Source organism: Struthio camelus, chromosome 1, assembly GCF_040807025.1.
Source record: "Struthio camelus isolate bStrCam1 chromosome 1, bStrCam1.hap1, whole genome shotgun sequence".
Classification (NCBI taxonomy): domain Eukaryota; kingdom Metazoa; phylum Chordata; class Aves; order Struthioniformes; family Struthionidae; genus Struthio; species Struthio camelus.
This window is the reverse complement of record NC_090942.1, coordinates 123445846-123463947: the sequence shown is the minus strand read 5'-3', so window position 1 is coordinate 123463947 and position 18102 is coordinate 123445846. Positions and strand designations below refer to the sequence as shown.

Here is an 18102-nt window from a genome sequence, read left to right as displayed (position 1 = left end):
TGACAAATAATTTCATGACGAATTTCATCTGGAGGGAAAAATCTTAAACTGTTTGCATCCAAACTAAGAGGTTGCGTACATGAACTGAACTAATCAGTAAAAGTACAAAATAAAATCAGTAAACGGAAATGCTTAAATATACCTAGAGTTCTTTAAAAGTGTCTTTCATTTACTTTTGCAAAAGATATCATTCCTAAAATTAGTTTTATCATGCTTCTCCACTACCAACTTCTACCCACTATAAGTAACAAAGCAAGTTAGTGGTACGTTAACACAAATATATTTGGACATACAAAAGCAAATAGTGTTCCAATTTTCTTCAACTTATATTGCTAACGATTTTTTGCTAGCTAAACCAAACTGTTCCTATCTAATTAATTCTATATGGAACTACAGCTAGGTCCTTGCAAAGAGTTAAGGAGTCCTGTGAGTCAGAGTTTCTCCAAATCCATCTTCATTCCTTAAGCAAATGTAGCAACACTAAGTCTATGGAAGACTTTAGATGTATGGACTTGAAAATTTTTATTTAATTCTGTATAATACCTCCAATATCTTCAGATTTTTGTCATGCTGGTCATTACTTTCACTGACATTAATTCCTGGTAGAGCCTGGAGCAATTCTTCTGCTGAGAATAGTTGAAGCTACATCTTATGGTAATATCTTTTAATGAGGCAGGCAGAAACACATGCTCAGGGCAACAGTCTCCTGATTTGTTACTTCTTTAAATATTTAATACAGAGGGGGTTGGTATCTGCTGGCCATGTGCAGTGGAGAGCTCCAGGAGCTCAGGGCTGAGACCCCTGGGCTGGTGTGAGCTCAGGGCTATGCTTGCATCTGGCACAGCCCAGCCCCAGCAGGCTGAGCAGACAGGGAAGCAGCCCAGCCAGGCCCAGACAATTCTCTGCAATTCTGCATTTAATTACAGGAACATAGATTCATTGACTGCCAGGCCAGCAGGCACATTACGAATTCCTTGCAGGATCTCTTGGATAATGCGTGCCAGAGAACACCACCCCACAACTCTTGCATGAACTCAGTGATGTTTGGCTGAACTACAGTTTACCTTTCAGAGAGGAATTCCAGCTTGATTTAAAAACTGATGACAGAAAAACCTCTGCTTCTACTGATAAGCTGCCCAAGTAGTTAGCGATCCATGGGTTTTTTTTTTGCCTCACTTCTTGCCATACTTTTGTCTGCTGGAGATTATGTCCTGTTCAGTGGAGCTCTATTATCCCTTTATAAGCAGAAACAGACTGTGATCAAGCTGCCTTTTGATTTGCTTTTGAATAAACTTGCAAAAAATTTCCCCGTGGTCTCCTTAAATTGCAGGCAGGTCAAGACAATGACTGCACATGTTTTGTGTTCTCACAGCACGTGAGGCTGTGTGATCCTGACTGTGGTTTGGGGGCTTATGGTAGCAGAGACTTCCTCACTGTTGCCATGAGGACGTGTTATCCAGCACTGCAGTAATGCCTGCAGTTCCCTCCTGAGCTCTGTCCAACTTGCTTAGATTTTTCCTCAAGATGCTAAAACTGTATGCTGTTTGCCCATACTGGTCTCGCTGACATGAATGTTAAGTTAACACCACCTCAATTTTGCTCTTCATATTCCCAAAGATGACGCCCGCTCTGTTCGTTGTGGTGCTGTGGCATTCGTCCACTTGCCACTGTGACTCTTCAAACCCCTTCAAGGTCACAGCTGGCTGAGACTCAAAAGTTTGTCCTACAAAGGGGACCTATATACAGCACTCAGCTCACTCCTCTGTTTTCCCTTTCACAGGCTGAATAATCTGAGCAGAATAAGTCACATCTGCTGGCCTGTTTTCCAGGGTCCAGGTCCTTTTAACTCTTCCCATCCCTTCCACATTGCTCTTGAGGAGTGATACGAGGGTCCTACAAAATATCCTGCAGGTGCTCTGCCCTGAGACAAGACCAGGTCCCCACGTTGCTCCTCATACAGCAGCTGAAAGTTGGAGTTGGACCCATTAAGCGTTTAAATAAGACACAGTTTCCTAGTAGTGCAGGTTATGAAATGTTGGAGCCATCAGACAGGTACAAAACAGCTTCCTCTTCACTGCCTGGGGTGTTGTTTAAGGTCACTTCTGGAAGGAGTCCTGCAGTCTGTCTCTGTGGGGAGCAGGCAGGAGATGCAGGGGACCGTAAGTGGCTGGAGATCACCCTGTCTGCTCGGGGAACTTATGACTCTCTGAATTCCCTGTAAATGTCCTTTTTTCATGGTAGGTGGGCTCACAGCAGGCTCTGAACACTGCTTTAGGACAATCTCAGAGTCACAGAATGGTTGAGGTTGAAAGGGACCTTTGGAAAGCATCTAGTGCAGCCCCCCTGCTCAAGCAGGGTCACCTAGAGCATGTTGCCCAGGACTGTGTCCAGATGGCTTTTGAATATCTCCAAGGAAAGAGACTCCACAACCCCTCTAGGCAACCTGCGCCAGTGCTCAGGCACTCTCACATTCAAGAAGTTTTTTCCTCATGTTTGGATGGAGCTTCCCGTGTTTCAGTTTGTGCCCGTTGCCTCTCGTCCTGTCACTGGGCACCACTGAAAAGAGTCTGGCCCCACCCACTTGACACCCTCCCTTCAGATATTTGTACACATTGATCAGATCCCCCCTCAGTCTTCTCTTCTCCAGGCTGAACAGGCCCAGCTCCCTCAGCCTTTCCTCATAGGAGAGATGCTCCAGTCCCTTCATCATCTTCATAGCCCTCCGCTGGACTTACTCCAGTAGCGCCATGTCTCTCCTGTACTGGGGAGCCCGGAACTGCACACAGCACTCCAGGTGAGGCCTCACCAGGGCTGAGAAGAGGGGGAGGATCCCCTCCCTCCACCTGCTGGCAACACTCTTTCCAGTGCAGCCCAGGATACCATTGGCCTTCTTGGCCACAAGGGCACACTGCTGGCTCATCGTCAACTTGTTGTCCACCACAACTCCCAGGGCCTTCTCCGCAGAGCTGCTTTCCAGCAGGTCAGCCCCCAGCCTGTCCTGGTGCATGGGGATTATTCCTCCCCAGGGGCAGGGCCCTGCGCTTGCCTTTGTTGAACTTCAGGAGGTTCCTCTCTGCCCACCTCTCCAGCCTGTCCAGGTCCTTCTGAACGGCAGCACAGCCCTCTGGTGTATCAGCCACTCCTCCCAGTTTTGTATCATCAGCAGACTTACTGAGGAGGCCCTCTGTCCCTTCATCCTGGTCACTGATGAAAAAGTTGAACAAGACTGGACCCAGGACTGACCCCTGGGGGACACTGCTTGCTACAGGCCTCCAACTAGACTTTGCACTACTGATCACAACCCTCGGAGCCCTCCCATCCAGCCAGTTCTCAGTTCACCTCACTGTCCACTCATCCAGCCCGTGCTTCCTGAGCTTGCCTACAAGGATGTGATGGGAGACAGTGTCCAAAGCCTTGCTGAAGTCCAGGTAGACAACATCCACTGCTCTGCCTTCATCTTCCCAGTCAGTCATTCCATCATAGAAGACTATCAGATTGGTCAAGCATGATTTCCCTTTGGTGAATCCATGCTGACTACTCCTGATCACCTTCTTGTCCTCCACATGCTTAGTGAGGACCTCCAGGATGAGCTGTTCCATCACCTTTCCAGGGATGGAGGTGAGGCCGACAGGCCTGGAGTTCCCTGGCTCCTCCTTCTTGCCCTTTTTGGAGACTGCAGTGACACTGGCTTTCTTCCAGTCCTCAGGCACCTCTCCTGCTCTCCAGGACCTTTCCAAGATAGTGGAGAGGGGCCTAGAAATAACATCCGCCAGCTCCCTCAGCACTCGTGGATGCATCCCATCAGGGCACGTGGACTTGTGGGTGTCAAGTCACCTAAATGATCTCTAACCCCATCCTCTTGCACCAAGGGAAATTCTTCCTTTCTCCAGACTTTCCTCCCTGGTCTCCTGGGTCAGGGATTCCTGAGGACTGGCCTTAGCAGTGAAGACTGAAGTAAAAAATTCAGTATCTCTGCCTTCTCTCTGTCCTCTGTTACCACGGCCCTTGCCCCATTCAGTAGCAGACCCACATTTTCCCGAGTCTTCCTTCTGTTACTGATATATTTGAAGAAGCCCTTCTTGTTGTCCTGGACATCCCTTGCCAGATTTAACTCCAAACGGGCCTTGGCCTTCCTCATCGGATCCCTGCATACTCTGACAACATTCCAATATTCCTCCCTAGTGGCCTATCCCTGCTTCCACCTTCTGTATGCTTTCTGCTTCTGTTTGTGTTTTGCCAGGCGCTCCTTGTTCATCCAAGCAGGTGTCCTGCCCCCTTTGCTTGGTTTCTTGCTCATTGGGATGCACCCATCTTGAGCTTAGAGGAGCTTTGAATATTAATCAGCTCTCCTGGACCCCTCTTCCTTCTGGGGCCCGATCCCATGGGATTCTTCCAAGAAGGTCCTTGAAGAGGCCAAAGTTTGCTCTCCTGAAGTCCAGCGTTATGAGCCCACTTTTTGCCCTGCTTCCTCCTCACAGGATCCCCGGCTCCACCATCTCATGGTCACTGCAGCGATCTGCCCCCAGCCTTCACATCTCCAACCAGCCCTTCCTTGTTTGTCAGTACAAGGTTGAGCAGCACATTGCTCCTCGTTGGCTCCTCCACCACCTCTGTCAGAAAGCTATCATCAGTGCTCTCTAAGAACCTCCTGGATTGCTTGTGCCTTGCTGTGTTGTTCCTCCAGCAGAAATCAGGGTGGCTGAAGTCCCTCATGAGAACCGTGGCCTGAGATTGTGAGGCTACTTCCAGCTGTCTGTAGAAGGCCTCATCTACTTCCTCCTCCTGATCAGGTGGCCTGTAGCAAACACCCGCAACCATGTCACCCATGTCAGCTTGCCCTTTAATCCTTTCCCATAAGCTCTCGACCCGCTCATCATCCACCCCTAGGCAGAGCTCCATACCTTCCAGTTGTTCTCTTACATAAAGGGCAACTCCCCCTTCTCGCCTTCCTGGCCTGTCCTTCCTAAAAGCATGTAGTCATTCATGACAACATTCCAGAGGTGCGAGCTATCCCACCAAGTCTCTGTAACTCCAGCGAGATCATAGCCCTGCAACCGCATAGAGATCTCTAATTCTTCTTGTTTGTTCCCCATGCTGCGTGCGTTGGTGAACAGGTACTTCAGAGAGATATTCAAGCACACTGGTGATAATCAAATCGTAAGTTCCAGGGCCTCAACCTGCAGGAATGAGGAAAGTAATTTTTCTCACCCTTGCCCACTGCACAAGTAGCTGGAAGTACTTAGAGGGGTTTTATTTTGTTTCTGTATGCCTTGCCTGCTGGCTTGAAGCATCAATAAAAAAACAACAGCAACAAATCAGGCAGAGTAAGGTGCAGGACGCTGGTCCAGAATGCTCTGAAAGCTGCAAGACACGGGCCTCGCTCACATACCCTGCTTTCAGCTGTTCACCAGGTGGAGGTCAAGAAGAGATTTCTGCTCCCAAACCAAATGCTTGACTGGGGGTCAGGGAACAGAGAGGGTAGATATAAGGGCTTTATTTTTATTCTGCATCAGAGGTTAGGCTCAGTTGCCACATCTTTCACGCAGCAATTGCCTGTCTTCTGGCTGCTTCCTGAACTGTCCCACCCCGAACAGCTGGTTATTCCACTTCTACCAACTTAAAGTAGCACTGGAAAGCTAAACAGGGCACTAGCTCCCTGCAGGACATTAATCTCCTGAAGAACGTTATCAGACAGGTGAGCTCAGACCATCTCTAAAATGCACTTAAAGAGCACTGAGTTCAGCATGAAATGTGAACCATGGCTCCTCTCCTGCACAGCAGTGCTGGTGCTGGTGCTACCTTTTATTTACCAGCCCCATGCCTAGGGTGCGTCTTCAGAAACTGAGACACCCCAATGATAGGTCCTCAGAGAAACCAACTCCCAGCTCCCTTTTCCTGGGAAAGTGCAAGGGACATGGTCGCTCCTGAAAGACAGGAACTGGCCTTGGAGCTGGAATACATCCAGAAGCAAAAGCTTTGCGTAAGGGAGTCTCACAGGTAAAAACACAGTATAGTTACACAACAAAATGAATGATAGCTTGGAAGGCACATTCACTCTGAGGAAGAATGCTGAGCCTCGCAGAAAGTAGGTACGCAGACTGGATACCTACATTTAATCTTTCTTTTTCTCCCTTTATGGCACCGTGTTATTTCATACCTACCAGTAGTGAAGCGTTACTGACAATCTCCAAAGGTTCACAGTAGCCAGCATGGAGCTGTGCAGGTCAGAGGAATGATAAATATTAGTCAAAGTAAAGCCCTGCCTTTGGGATGCTGGTTTTAGGCTTGGCGCCTGGCAGCCTGTGCTTGGAAGTCCTCACTGTTTTCAGACTGCCTGTGACCTCCCCGCGCAGCCCAAGAGGACGTGACACAGAGCAAGCCAACTGGGGCAGAGCTAACGAAACCTTGTTTGCTGAACAAACCCTGCCACCCGGACAGTAATGCATTCCCAGGGAAATAATGATCGAAAACCAGGTTTAATATAACTCCTAGTCCTTTCGCTCCAGCCTATCTGCCTGCAGACATTTTCTCAGCACTGAGTGATCTCAGCTCCATTTTCTGGTGCATAGCACGAGATGAAGGTTTTGATGGAACTTGATTGCAGTGCCAGAAAATTGGTCATTCAGCTATGGCTCTGAGAAAAGGATCCCTCTGGGCTGCTGAGTTTAATTGGTTTATTTTTTTATTTATTTATTTGCAGCGTGTCCCTGTACTGGGGTGATGAGAGAGCAAATCCCAAGAGGAGGGTGTATTTTTGATCTGGCTCAAAATGAGGGTTGTCAACAGGAAAGTTTCAGTTCATTTGGGTTAAAACTCAAATTTAAAAAAGACAGTGCTATTCTCTCCCTTTTTGTCTCTTTTCTGTATTTTAAAGAAAAGCCAGTATTTCTCAGAGGGAAAATAGTTCACATTAGAAAACACCTTTCTAGAAAGCTTGCAGAACGATTTTCCCCAAAGCACCAGCAGAGGCGAGAGCTAGAGACACAGAAACAAATTTACCAGCAACCGCTTTCTCTAAATGTCACCTCTGCCTCAGCGAAGTGCCAGCAGGACCAGGAGAAGGGGCGGTAAAGTGCCACCGTGCACATGAGCGCACCTGGTGCCCCTCTCTCCGTCAGCCCTGGGGCGACCCGTCCCAGCGCCCCGCGTGGCGGGAGCTGGCCTTGCAGAGCCTCGCCGTCGGGAGCACCAGGAGGGCCGGCTGGCAAACGCAGCCTTCGGCAAGATAAACATACTTTGAGCGCAATTGCTTGCTCCGCTGTGCGTGTGTCCTAATAAGGGCTACGAACAGCCAGGCAAAGGTATATGGTGTCGTTAGACAAGTTTAAAGTTAAGGTGATAAGCCAGGTGCGTTGTTATATGCTTGTCCTAGTGGATTAAACGCAACACAGCAGGCGGTTTTGGTACAAGCCGCAGGTTGTTCACTGCCACTAAGATTGATGGCCTGATTTCGCCAGCCTACATTAGAGCAGACCTGCCAGCAGAATTGTGCAAATGTAATAGAAATCAAAATCAGGCCCAGTTTCAGTCTTCACATTTTTCACCTGTTTTTCAGCTGGCACTGTAGGCAACAGAACTATATCATTGCAAGTGTGTCATGCTTTATACAGGCTGTGGTGCTAGCCCTTATGCTTGATTAAAAAAAAAAAAAAAGGGAGGGGGTGCTGAAACATCAGGAAAAAGGCTCCTGCAGCATTTTTGCTTCCTGAGCAGAATGCTCCAGCCCCAACTGAATGCAACAGGCTAATTTGCTGTCAGATACAGCTTTGGTATAAAATGGGACACAAGGGAAATATGACAACATTACCTTCAAAAAGACTGAAAACTCAAAAAAGATCTCCAAGAAGTTCAACAGAAATGAAATCATTTTTGACATCATTCCTCTTTGAAATGTTTCAGCTTAGTTTAAAACTAAGAATTCCAAGAAGTGAAACCTGTTTGCTGCAAGAGAAGAGAAGACCATTCGGTGACCTTTGATTTCTTTAAAAACCTTCTACTGATTTTATAAAGCATGGCCATGTAAGCACCTGAAATATAATGATAGCTGCTGCACTTACATTTTTAGGTAAACTTTGTTTATCAGTATAGCCCTCAATCCATCTGTTTACAAAAGTCTGCTCTCCTACGCTGTCAGACTTTTTCTGTTACCTAGGAGGTATTGTTTGCAGTGATTTAGTAAACTGAGCAAAACCACTGGCTCCACTAGTATTTATCGATGTTTTTTAAATATTAATACCTAAAAAACTGTGCAATTTTTTCCTATGTTGTTGTTTTCTTTTTTTTTCTGTAGTTGTTTTTTTTTCAGATGAATGACACTGAATATTGGTAGCCAGATATCCATCTTCCCTGTAATTTCCTGAGTATGTAACCCCTGCCTTGCTTCTTCTATATCAACAGCTTCCTACTTTTTTTCTCTTTTTGTCTAAACGCCTTAGACACTAAATGGAGGGATGAGTTTAGCGATGAGGAAGAGCCTCCCCAGCCCCCAGTGTGCGGAGCAGGGAGATGAGACCCTTACTGCCAGCAGGAGACCGGCAGGTGCCGCAGTGCAGAAGCCTCCCTTGGACATCTCGGGGTTTGGTCTGTCCTTCACAAGCCGACAAAACACTCCTTACTCTTAGGGCATGTCTGGTTGGGGCAGGGATTTCCAAGGAAGGCTAGTGCTTGCAGCACTTGCCTTCCATATGGGAGACCCCAAGTTCATGTAAGAGTCACTGAATAAAATAAGTAAATAGTCACTAGGGCCAGGACTGGACCTTGCTCTCCTCTTTGCCTCATCCAAGTAAGCAGCTCAAGCACTAAGTTGAAAAGCCTCTTTTCTGCAATTTTTCTCTTCAGCACTTTGGCTCTTCTCTGTATAATGGCAGCTCCGTGAGTACAGGTCTCTCCAGAGCTGAGATTTGCAGGAATATTTGTTTAGATTTAGCCCATTTTAACGCTGACACATGAAAGATTCACCTGAAGATACTGATACCATGGGACTGTTTGCAGTATTCAGTTAAGTATTTACATATTTATTGGTTGCTCACTTGCCAGATGTGAAATATGCTTTATGAAACATGCTATTTTTTCATAAAAAGATTTTCAAAGTTCTGGCAGACATTTTCGATTATTGGCTCTGTTTATAAGCTTTTTATCTTACCTTTAATCTATATTTCTCCTCTCAAACCCCCCCTTTTCTAGAAGAACAAAACCGTGATCAGCCTCGGGTCAGGATGTGCTGTGCCTCCAGGGACATTCCCACAAAAGGGGTATCAGCAGTCCCACAAGCTCCCACCAAGACAATGCTTTAGGTGGACAGAGCAGGAAAATCTCCATGTGCAAATTCGCTCATCTGCCGCATAAAGGCCTCTGCTAAGAAAGCTTTTTAATCTTTAGCACAGTACAATAAAGTGTATTTGAGTAAAAAACATCCCCGGCCTTGTTTTCTCTTGACCTCTTAACCAACTCTCTGCTTTTTCCCCTTCAGTGGAATTCAGGCAATGGAAGTGTAATTAAGAACAAAAGAAGCTTCTCATTTGGACACAATCCTCATGTTGACAACTGCAAAACATATTCCATAACATTTAACTCAGTAAATTATTATTGCTTCGTTAATTCAGCAGGTTCAACAGACATGGCTTAATAAAATGAGCTTTGGCTGAGAGCTTTGCCTAACAAAGGTACATTCAGGTACATATAGATACTAAAGACACAGACTCCTTCTGCTAATATTATTTAAGAGTTTTAAAGTAATTAAGTATGCCGAACTCACACTTTACCCCTCTGGTGCTTGGTCTCAAAAATGTGTCAGTGCTAATATCACAATCGGCTTCCTTTCCAGTGCCCACTTGAGCACAGAAAAGCCTTTGTTGCACAGATTAAACTGTGGGCAGAGGCCGCTTGGACTGTGAGAGCCCGTGCACTTATGGCCATGGAGTACCCATAGCAACCTGACTGCTTTGGCATGCTGGAGGTCTACTTAGTAACTGCGTAATTCTATAGGAGAATTAAAGATAAATAAAACACAACAAAAACATATAGTCATGTAGCAGTGCATAATGAATGCCTTAGAGAAATGCAAATCCAAAACATCAGTATTGAACTTATTAAGTAAATATATTAATAATTATATAAAATAAGCATATAAATATATATTAATTGTATATATTAAATATAAGTAAATATACAAAACCATTAATCTTTATGCAGTTAAAGACTGCAGTATCTCTAGCTCAGTTATCTTAAGGTTTCTACTTAAAGCATCAAATTTGAATGCTTATATTTCCATCCTCCCCAAAATCTTTTAAGTGCATAGTGTTGCACAAGCTTGTATATTCTGGATGACAGGAAGGTGATCATGAGCTCATGCTACTAGTTATCACAGAAGAAGACATTAGAGGAAAAAAAGGCTGATGCACTTGCTTAGATGTCTAAGAAGATCTTTACTGACTGACCTTTTCAAAAATATATAGCTCAGCAACTTCAGATCTAGCAAGTCTAGATCTGTCTTCTTTGGTATGGGTGGATGACTGGTAGGTTATATTTTTAAACCAATGACAATTTGATGCCCTTTAAAAGAAAAAAAGAGAGAGAGAGAGAGAGAGAGAGAGAGAAGAGTGAGAAGAACTGAGAAGCCACTAAAGTTTCAAGACACTGCAGATTATTTCCCAGGAACACACCCCGTGAACTTCTTGAAAGCCGGGGACCGAATGCTGCGAGCAGTCAGAGTAGCCAAACGCCAGCACGTCCCCTCAGAAACATCCATAAACTCCTGCTGCATTTTGTGACACTTGCATGCCCGTGTTTGACCAGGGCATTTCAGGGCCCTGCGGAGCAGCGGCTTCGCCACCTCGGGACGCGGCAGGAGCTGGCCATCCCAGTTTGCAAAGGGCGGGAGCCCGACCGCTTCAGGCAAGGCACGGACTCCCCTGCCCGCAGGGACTCAGCAGAAAGCTGAAAATCCTGCCTAGCCCCGCAGCCCTGCACGCTGTGGCCAGTCCCATGTGCCTGCCAAGCCTGGGACAGCAGCGGCCACCCCAGAGCTGCCCCTAGGCACCTTGCAGCCTGCACTGTATTTTTCTGGACTTTCCTCTTCTCCTTTGTCTTAATTGAAACATTGGAAAAACTGTGAACTGTTAAGGTTAGAATAAGCTAGGGGACGATGTTTCCCAAACAAAAAACGCTTGACATTTAGCAAAACTATATTTCTAAAAACAACTTCTTCTCTCATCTCTGAGAGTGTGTGCATATATGTGCAGTTACATATCACATTTTTCTACTATATTTTGAATGTTAATCCATACCCTCTGCAATGAACCTATTACACAGCACGTTAATATGAAGTGACTATTTCAGGATCATCTATCAAAGTCTACCACCTTCCACCCTACTTTACAAGTCAGCTGCTCCACCGTCAAGTCCATTACTACCCTAGGCAAAACAAAACCACCCATCTACGTTCTCATTTCCCGCGATACCAGAATATTTGCGCACATTGCCCAGTAAGCTTTCACAATGTTATTGTAAGCCCTAACATCAAGACAGACAAGAATAGCAGTTGGGACTAATGCATACCCACCTCTCTTCTTTATGAGGAATTGGAAACACAGCAATAATTTTCTTGTATGGCAACTGACACGAGCTCAGGAGCTAAACAGTTTGTCTCTTTACTACCCTTATCATTTGCTAGGAGACGCCTGTAGGCTGCAGAGCACTCATGTGTGGGAGCTAACTGCTAGTCCCTTCTCTTAGGAGCTGAAGGATGCACAACGAATACAGCTAGTTGAAAGATATAACGTTCTAATTGAAATAAAATTATTTCAGCCTACTGGAAAATGTTTGGAGTCTTACAAGAGGAAATTGAACAAAGTGCGTTATTTCTGGCTTTCTTTTGCATATTTTCCCTTGCTTTTGCTGTTTTTAAAAAAAGTCTCTTAAATACTGATTTAAAAGAAAATGGCTCCTTTTATAAAATCTCATAAAAATGTGAAAAGGTCATTAAGCTTTGCTTTTGTAAAACATTTTATTTTCAATAAAACTTCTTTAAGAAGAAATGACTTGTACAAAAGGTTTTAACCGACTAATCAAAAGAAAGTCACTGGGGTCATTATTTTTGCCCAAATGGCCTCTGGAATTTTTTCTGCAAGCCAACCTTATTATTTAAGGTTAAGAGTTTCACTCCAGACTAATACTTCCTTTCTAATCCCCTTTCCATTCACATCTTCCCTTTGATAACTCCATTTACAAACAAGTTCTTCTGACCGGTTCCAGCTCTTCAGTTTTTTACAATTCTTGACAGCAGTCTAATTGGCGTGTCAGTATAGTTTATATACGTCAACGAGTGTAACACCCTCTTGGACTTGTCTTTACTTGTCTCCTCTGGGTTAGGGAGAATTTACCAGGCCACATACAATTCAGGAGTGATTTTCCATTAGCCTAATTTGAGACATTAGTAACTGGTAATTGATAACACGATAATTGGATCATAATTTGGTTACCGTAACCCTTCCCTGCTGTGTTCTGGAGTATAACAGCAAACGTTAAGTATCTTGCAGCCACCTCTCCTTTGTTTGGCAAAGGCTTAACCAAACACAAGCGACAAGTCAACGTCCAAAAGTTAAACCATCAGTTTGATAATTAATCTCGGGTTTGCCACAATGCTTTCACGGCTGCTTTCTTCCGTGTGCCTATTTACGAGGATTTCTAATTCGCGTGCTGTGCGTCTTGACGGAACAGCACGTGCCCCCGCAGCCCCTGGCACGGCTCCTCCCCGGAGCGGCGGCTCCTGCCTTGCCCAGCTACGGCGCCTCCGCACCAGCTGAGGCAGAGGCACTCGCTGAGCTTCTACCTCGGGCTTGGCATCTAATTTGGAAAAGAAAAACACAATCCGAGACACCATCCTTGCAAAATTGCCGACCTCTGTCTAAGGTATGTCAGAAAACCCCACCGCCTGCTCCTGCAGCCCCATCGGGCTCGGAGTGCCACTGTTTGATGGGCTTATCTGTAACCCAAACGCCCCTTCACGAGGGGATTATATCAGCACAGATTTCTGCATCCCACCTGCCAACACCAGCGCGGATCAAGTGTCTGCAGGGTCTCATGTTTTTTGAAGATCAGAGACAAACCTCAGCACGCTCCATTAAGACATCATGCACAAAAATACCTATGTTTTTAGCGTGAGTCACCTGAGGAAGGATGCTGGTGCTAACGTTAGGAATAATAAGAATCAGGTTAAGATCACTAGAGGGGAAAAATATATTTGTAACCACAGTAGTGCAGAATGCATTACTAAGGATATAGAGCATTGGTTGAATTCATTCTCTTAAGCTATCTCTATAAAATGGCAATACTAGACATCCATAGACAACAGATTTCCGTCAGTGAAACCCTGGTTGCTAAGAGCAGCAAGTTTCTCAAGGGAAGCTCCCAACTACCTTGCAAAGTCCTGCAAAGTATTGTCAGCGTTGCTACACAGAAAACCCATTCAGCAGCGTAAAGGAAACCTATCATTCCCAAGGTCTTGCTAGCTGCTTCCTCTTTTCAGGTTATAAACATTTTCAGATTCTTCTCCTGGAAATATATGTGCAGAGATTCTGTTTTTCGACATGCCAAACAACCTGCTCCGCATTTTCAGTAACATAGTCTTACTGTCAGTCATAATTTTTGTTTGTTTTATTTTGCATGCATTCCTCATGGACTGTAAGGCGTGATGCACAGTCTACACCTGCTGAACCATCATGTTCCCCTTTCCTCTAGATTAAGTTCCTTCTCCAACTTTACTTCATGTTTTCTCTGACAATGATTAAGAAACAACTGTATCAATATTCACCCATTTTGCTAGACTAAACAAACCAAGATCCTGTGGCTTCCTCTTGTAAATTAGACAGCCCAAGCCCTGATATCTGTCATAGCTTCTCCCTGATCTCACAGTGCAAATTCACCCTTTTTGAAGAGGGGCTCAAACATTATGTAGTATCCCAAATGGGGTGCCACTACAGTGTTATGCAACATGACTTGGTATTCCCTTTGCTTCTGAAAATAGCTCCTCTAATACATGTAGTGATCACATTTCTCTTTACCACTGTTGCATCGCATTACAGCTCCTTGTCCATTTAAGATGAACCAGTGCGCACAAGCCTTTCTCCTCCTGTATCAATCCCAAAAGACAAGCTCCTGGCTTACAGCAGGCATCCTTCTTTGTCCCCAAAGCACATGATGTGGGTACTCCGAACTGTTGAATTTCAGCTCACTTTTGTTCTTCAAGGCCTTTCAGCCTGACCTGCTGCTCTCCTGACCCCTCTTCCCGCCACTTACTCCTCTCTCAGTTTTCGGCATGAACCTCAGCTTGAGGCTGAGGGATCTTTAATACCTCAAACAATATCACCTGCACCCTGGCATTCGGCATGGGGGTCGTCGACCTGGAGGCTGCCAACCCTGTGCCCCAGCAGGCTCCTCTCCTCCAGCTCCTCCTGGGATTTCCTACAGGCCACACAAGCTGCCTCTCTGAAACCAGCCCAAAGGCTGGCTAGAAGTGGACTATAATTTCCCTTTACTTCCTCTAGCTTTCAACAAAATCTGATTAGAAGCACATGGAGGCCTGTACCAGACAACCCATTTAGGTTGTCTACGGCCATTACTAATGCAGCACACCACGTCATTAAAATCCAGCCATAGTATAATCCTTACGGAAAAGTACTGCAGCATACAGAAAGTCCAAATGCTCTAGCACCCAGCGCGCCATCCCTGACTGCCGGGCATCACTCTCGTACAATGACTCCAGCAGCTGCTCCTTAGCCCAAAGAGAGTTTGCCTCTGCTTACTTTTTTGCTTTTCTTGCTTATTCTTCCCTCTGCTCCAGACCAGGTAGCAAACATCAGTAAGTTAGTGTCGAGCTTTCACACTTGAGGTGCTGCTGCTAAATTACTTGTATGGACTGGTACAGCTTCCCTCTGTGGGAGCCCCAGAGAAGCAGCACCCAGCAGCCCAGCTCTTTCCGGCAGGCCTCCCAACGGCCTCACATATGGTCCTGCTATTTTCTGTGCCCATCACATGAGCTAGGGCTCCCACCATGGGGATTACTGTCTCCTCTGCTGGGGGCATGCTGGAAGAGGATGCATCTGCTTTATTTATTTGTTTGGAGCTTATTGTGCAGACAATTCGCTTTTGTTAAAAAAAAAAAAAAAAAAGAGAGGTAGACACCCAGGGGGACAGTGGCTGGGCAGCAGGGAGGAAGGCAGTCGGTGTGCTCGTGCTGCCCAGGGGCTAGGCGGGCCCAAGAGCTGCTGAGTTCGTCTGTGGCATGGTGGGGAGAGGCTGTCGGGAGGGTCCTGAAACCCCTAAATGTTGCTGCCTTCCAGCTGTGGAGCTGCGGCAAAGTCCCCAGCCTGCAAGTATATGGTATTAGTTACTGAGTTTTGGCATATTTAGCCTTCTCACTGTCAGAATTGGCTCTTCCCTAATTAAAGATTACACCCTTTTGGGCTGGGTATTTGTAAGCCCTTATTAGCCCAGGCCTAGGCAAAGGGAGCCTGGCACTAACTTTTGGCACACTCACTCTAACGAAAAGGATACGTTCTGGCTAATTTTGGTCCTACCTAGTGCCACCGCAGCAAAGAGCTGGAGGCTTTCTGCAGGTGGTGGCTCCAGCCATGCTAGGCACCAAGGCTCTTTGTTCTCCCTCAAATTTTATTACTGAAGGATTCTGCACTAGGAGCATTGACTGGTACTGATGACTTCATCAGGGTGACATGATTTTAAGACTGAGGCACAGCAACAGTGGAGTTGTCCGGTTGCTTGGCATACTGCTTTGGTCTGCTGTCCTACAAGCTTGTAGGTGCCAGAAGGGATTTTGTCACATACCGACATGCAGATGTTCCTCAGGCATGATAGACCACTATGAAGAAACATCGGTGGATTTTCTTCTGGCTTTACTACTCAAATATTGTAAAGCCTCAGGGTCAGAAAGAATAAAAAATTCTTTGGAAAGCTAGAGATGGGGATTGACAGAAAAACAGGAATTCATCCAATATCCCACCTTTAAGGTTAGTGGAGCTGAAGCAGCCGTGCTTTGCTAGCAGCTCCATAGAAATAGCTCTGTGTGGACAGTCAGCTGGGAGTCAGGTGCTCTGGTGTTGACAGCAACTGTCACAGCTATGTTTACGCATTTGCAACTCCGCTGTATTTCAGTATTTATCATGTAAATTATCTCCTGTGCTCACTGGGACTCTCCTCTTATCGTGATCCCTTAGAGGCTAGTATTGGCATCTCCCCCGGATATCATTGTAAGCTCAAGCAGATCAGGCAGCAATCCTTGATGACTGAAGGGGAAACCCGCTCTGGATATTATTGAACTGCAAACACCTAAGGAAAATAATTCATCCTGCCTTTTTAAATGAGACTTTCTTACCTAACTTTTTTTGCTAGATATTTGTTTGTTTGTTTGGGGATGCTGTGATGAGGAGGAGATAGATAGATTTGATTGTTACCCTATGCTTGGTCGTGCCTGTGCACAGCTGAGTACTGGCTAGATGAGAAGCTGAATGCAGTTAGTGTGCAAGTAATTGGGAAATATGGGAGATATTTTTCTCTCTTCACAACAAGTTATAAGAAAAATGGAGAAGGGTAGACACTTTCTACAGAAAGCTCCCACTGAAATTTTTTTATTGTAGGAAATATATTTTTTTTTAAAAAAAGGAACTCTAAAATACCATCCTGGTACCATATATACTTATATTTCCCTCTATTGATCAGGCTCCCTGATCATCTTCTGTTTGTGCCATGGCTTTCCCTGCAGGTAAGGAAAGGCAGCGTATGATAACAGCTGGGTGGCTGCAGTGCAGCAGGACAGGTGAAGTCTCTCTAGTCCAAAAATAAGAATCAACCTTGAGTGTTCAGCTTGTGCCACTATAAAGTCAGCTTTAACTACAGAGCATTGCTATAGTGAGCTGATCTATGAAAAGGTTTAGTTACAGTAGTGGTTTTGGATACGATACCAGAAACCAAGATTAGTGGTTTAAAGCTAACTAGTTTACTTGAAATTACAAAATAATAGTAAAGGCAAACAAATATTATCATGATTCCAGTCAAAACAACAGTAAACCCACTTATCCAATAATACCAAGCTAGGGTTAATATCTAGGCACACAAGTACTTACAGAACCATGGACACTTGGCAAGCTTGCAGGAACCAGAGCATGGTTTCTTCAGGCGAGCGACTTGGACCAGCTGACGGGCTCAGGAAATTCCAAATTCCCAGGTCGGCCAGATCGGTCCCGTTTGTTCACTGAGTCACAGAAGCACTATCTGGACTCATCAGCCCATTATTATCTTGTTACACCCTTCAGGGTGTTTTGCCCTCCTGGGGTTTTGCAACTGTTTGCGCATAGGGTCCTTTGTCACATGGTTATCAGGAGTGTGCACATTTTGGTTATTGGCGGGCGGGGGGGTGCCTGATGTGTGATTACAGCATGTGGTAATATTGGCCTAGAGTTGCATTACAGCTGTTTGTAGTAGGAACAGGATAGTTTTTATTTTAAATCTAAAAGAAATGGGCTTCACCAACTTCCGATGCCTAGTATCTGTGCTCAGAGGACCTTTCCCTCACACTCCTCTGCAGCTTGCGATATTGTTCAGCTGTCCAACTGGGATCAAGGCAGTCTGACCTGACGGACGACACTCCCGTCTTGCTGCGTCAGTGGGGAATACAGCCGACTCAGCAGGTACACAGGGACTTACTCGCCCCCAGCAGACACACGCCGAGCTGGATGAGGTGAAAGCAGAAGGAACACATAGGCATGCAGCCATGGGTTGCTTACGGAAAGCATATATGAGTGTTAGAAGGATAGTTGACGGGCCCAGGGAGACAACAAACCATCCCAGACAAGGTTTCTGTCTGGTCTTTGATCTGCCAACACCATTTGGGTGCTAAGCGGTTAAGAAAAAGTAAAACTTCTCCTAGATTCTGGCATTGTTTTCTGCCTCTAGGCTTTATTTTCTTGACTCACACTTTTCTTAAGGATTACATTTCTGAAAAAGTAGAGGTGCTAATGCCCTTTTTAGGATTTTTCACACCTATCACCAAAATCACAGCTAGCTAATGGGGTGCAATGGTGGCATTTTATG

The 18102-nt window shown here is 45.5% G+C and overlaps 1 protein-coding gene across 1 annotated transcript in view; it reads right to left on the bottom strand.

Annotated features, from left to right (window-relative positions):
* The window catches only part of B3GALT5 (beta-1,3-galactosyltransferase 5), a 37873-nt gene extending 20580 nt beyond the window's left edge, over nucleotides 1-17293 (bottom strand). The window contains exon 1 of the mRNA XM_068914195.1: nucleotides 17136-17293. The gene's annotated coding sequence lies outside the window, so the exon portion shown is untranslated. The remainder of the gene's footprint in view (nucleotides 1-17135) is intronic.
* Nucleotides 17294-18102: the final 809 nt, after the last annotated feature.